Consider the following 4,507-nt stretch of genomic DNA (forward strand, 5'->3'; position numbering starts at 1 on the left):
TCGACTGTTCCAACTGTCTGATGGTGGTGTGCAGTAGATGTTATATTAGTTATTTTTAAATACTTGCACAGGTCATTTATTATCGAATTTTTGTATTCTGTTCCCATGTCCGTAATGAACGTCTTCATCGGACCGTACTTCAGAATAAAATTTTCGAATATAGCCTTCGCTATTGTATTAGCGTTTTTATTTGGAATTGGAATTGCTACTAAATATTTAGTCAGGTCACAAATTAGTGTGACTGCGTATTCGTTTGCGTTTTCCGACTTGGGTAGTGGACCTATAGTGTCCACTATAACCCTGTCAAAGGCTTTTAATGGGGTTTCAGTAATAGTTAAGGGGGTTTTAACATGTTTATGTATTTTTGTTTTTTGGCATTTTCACATTTCTGGATATGCTGTGTTATATCACGAGTCATACCTTTCCAGAAGTAATTTCTTTTTACCTTGGCCAAGGTTTTTGTAATGCCTGTATGCCCTCCTTGTATAGGATCATCATGGAATGTAGACAATATTGCTTTTTTCTCTTTAACATTTGTTAAAGTGGTCACCGGGTTGAGTAGCGCTACTCTTAATGTATTCAATAATTCATTGCCCATATTTTTGAAATCGTCTATTGAAATTTTTTCAAAGAAGTTTTCCCACGGTGCCATTTTCAATTGGCTTATTTTTAATGTACCGGCTTCTTTTTCAAGCCTTGGAAATAGTTGTCAATATTTCCATTTCCAAAATGGGACATTCCTTTTACATAATCTTGTTATGTGCCGTGAATAGTCGGCGAAGTTTTTTATAAAACGTCGATATCGTCTAGCACTGACCGCATCATGTGGTACGGGATAATTCATGATGACATCATACTTTTTGTCATCTGGAAGTATTCCTTTATCTGTGCACTTGCGAGCAAGGAATGTCACCTCGTGCATAAAGAATGAACATTTTTGTGGATGTAATTTGAGGTTATTTTTTCTATAGAGTTCAAATACATTGATTAGGTTTTTAATCATATGAACATCCAATGACGATTAGATCGTCCATATAAAGGAATGCTTGGGATGGTTCTAGACCCGAGAATGCTATTGTCATCATTCTCTGAAATGAATTTTGTGCTATTTATAAGCCAAAGGGCAGTCGCGTGAAGCGATATGAGCCGTTGTTGGTTGAGAATGACGTTATATTTCTTGATTTTTCTTCAAGCTCTATTTGATGAAAACCTGACATAAGGTCAAGGCATGAAAAGTATTTAGCTCTACCTAATTGATCGAGTATGTCGTCAATCCTAGGTAGGGGAAATTTATCGGACAGAAGTTTTTTATTAATTTGACGATAGTCTATTACTAATCTCTAATAATCTAATATCAGCAGAGATTCTCTTTCGAAGCGAACGGACGTGTTTTTTTCTACTCTCGTTAACTTTGTTGGCTATTTACGAATATACGCTTAAACCGATACGAATTTTTTTGTATAAATAAAACCTTCAGCCGTTTGCCTTCCGCGCAGTGAACTAAACTGTGTAGCTTTTGTTTCTTTTGTTTAAACTCTCATTTACTTAAATTATTTTCACATTCTCCTATTTCTCGACTTTCGCGATAAACGGTTCCTCTCCCGCTCGCGCCTCTCTCGTGTTGTTTACACTTCTTATAGTGTGCATATCTAAAACTTATCTTGTTTTTATTCTACTTTTTCTGTTCTCGCACAGTGGGCTTTTTTCGATTAAATAGTGCTTAAAAATAATAATTATAAATCATTATGTCTGAAATTGTCTGCTACTTCAAATCTTATAACAAAATAATTACAACTAACCAGCCGAGCGTTTTGTGTTGGCTTTGTGATAATATGGTTCATGCCAAATGTGCCAATTTCCGTGCCACCGTATCGGATGTTTTGGCCCGAGGCGATTCCGGCTTACATTATTGCTGTGAAAGTTGTCGGGGGACTCAAAGGGAAATGAGATCTTTTATGCGGCAGACAAAAAATGGTTTTCGTGAGGTGCTCGGCGCTTTTCGTAAAGCTAGCGATTTGCTCACGGCGCTGGACACCCAATTTAATAATGTCCAATTGTTATATGAGTCTCCAAAGCGTAAAAAATCAAACTCTTGTGTGCCGCAGATCACTAGTTCCCTTCTCGCTCCCACTTCTTACCTTCAGAACACTGAAGTGTCGCCGCAGCTGTTTGGAACACCTTTGGCCAACACTCCGGTGAGTACGAAAAACTCGGCATCCGAATTTTCTGGACATGATGGTAGGAAATCGTTAGATAGTTTGTCTGCTTCAAGGCTCCTGGCTCCTACAGAGCCAATCTCCATTAACATCAACCCACCCGATACACTGCAGGTAAAGGTAATCCCACCTGAGAAACATATATTTGTTTCCCGGCTTTCCGAGGATACGTCTGAGTCAGACGTATTGGCATACATACAAGCCAGAACGAAAGCCGACATTAAGGTGGATAACATAACTAAATTTAAATATCATTATAACAGAATAGTATCATCATTTTAGATTCGCGTCCCCTCGGTGGAATTTGACAAAATGTGCTCAACCAAGTTCTGGCCGGAACACATTTTCGTCCAAGAACATCGACCGGGACATAAAAAAAGAAAATTAATCGACCTGCGGCGGTAAAACTCCCCCAAACAAAAGCAATTGAGCAAACTTTTGCAAAAAACTAACATCGTCTCTCATTCTTTCCTATCAGAACACAAGGGGGTTGCGTACTAAGCTTCCTACTTTGTTTTCTGAGAGCTTTTCTTTTGCATCCCAATTAATTGTTTTTACCGAAACATGGCTGGTTTCGGAAATTCTTAGCTCTGAAATTTTTCCGAGTAGGTATGTAATATACAGGCTTGATCGATCACTCGGACCTGGGTGTGGAGTGTTGATTTCTGTCGACTCTAAACTTGTATCCGAGGAGATTAACCTTCAATTCGGCGATATCGAATTCATTTGTGTTAAACTTGCGCTTCCGGGAGGTTTTTATTTATTACATGTTCTTACATCCCCCCAAGTCCGACCTATCCACGTATACGTTGCACCTAGCGGCCATACAGTCCGTTTTTACGTTATTATCAGATGTGGATCAGTTAGTGGTCTTGGGTGATTTTAACATACCACAAATTAACTGGTCAAAAAATGAAAATAGTTTAGCTTTAACACCTTCCTCACATAATGATTTTATTGCAGGTATGTTAGACATGACCCTGGAACGAATTAACCATGTTAAAAACTCTTGAGGTCGGTTACTCGATCTATGCTTTATCTCAGATTCGGACTCCGTATATATATCTAGGGTTCCACCACTTACACGCCCTGAAGATCTTTATCATCCCACTCTGGAGCTAGCGATCATTGTTGGACCACTCCAAACGACTGAGCCTACTAGGGCTGTCAAAAAGGTTCGATGTTTTAGCATGTCAGACTTTCTTAAACTTAATATTCTTATCTCTGATTTTGGCTGGTCCGATCTCTACGCATGCAATGATATGACTTCAGCTTTAAACATATTCTACCATGCATTAAACCTAATTTTTGATATATGTGTTCCGATGAGGTACCCGTCCAGAACGGATAACCCTCCTTGGTATACCAAAGGCTTATGCACCTTAAAAAATATAAAGTTCAGGCTTCAGAAGAAATACTTAAAAACTAGAACTCCGCTTAGTTACTCGCAATACTTAATTGCTCGGTCAAATTTTACCGTGCTTAACGCTCAGTGTTATAAAAATGATTTATCTCGTTGTAGGACCCATTTACACAGGATCCGAAACAGTTTTATAATTTCGTTAAGACTAAGCGAAGACCTAAAACGTTTCCTTCAGCACTAACGGTTGAAAACTCAACGGCGAGAACTGATCAGGCAATAGCCGATATGTTCGCCAAGTTTTTTCAAACCACATATTCACCTTCGACAACCGCTAGGCAGCCTTATGTCTACGGTGTTCCACAATCGAACCTCGTCACGCGACCTTTTCTATCTAAGAGTGGTATTCTTAAGGATCTTTAGAGTATTAAGCCCACCTACTCTCCGGGCCCCGACGGCGTTCCCGGCTGTGTGCTTAGGTACTGCGCGTCTTCCATTTGCAATCCTCTTCTCAAACTGTTTAATCTCTCGCTTGAAACGACTACGTTTCCCCCTATTTGGAAGGAATCTTTCATCATTCCTTTACACAAGAAAGGGAAAACTTCGGATGCTGGTAATTATAGAGGTATCTCTAAATTATCAGCAATTCCTAAACTCTTTGAGAAAATTATTGTGCCCCATTTGCACCACCAGTGTAGATCAATAATATCTCCATATCAACATGGTTTTATGGCTCGACGGTCTACAACTACAAACTTGCTTGAATTTACCTCTTATGTCATTACTGAGTTCCGAAAAAGTCTTCAGACAGATGTCATCTACACTGACTTTAGTAAAGCATTTGACTTTGTAAATCACTCACTTTTACTTCATAAACTTGACTTAATCGGATTCCCATGCGATCTTCTTAAGTGGGTTGAAAGTTATCTGA

The sequence above is a fragment of the Drosophila eugracilis genome, unplaced genomic scaffold (assembly GCF_018153835.1).
Source record: "Drosophila eugracilis isolate 14026-0451.02 unplaced genomic scaffold, ASM1815383v1 contig_1763, whole genome shotgun sequence".
NCBI lineage: Eukaryota > Metazoa > Arthropoda > Insecta > Diptera > Drosophilidae > Drosophila > Drosophila eugracilis.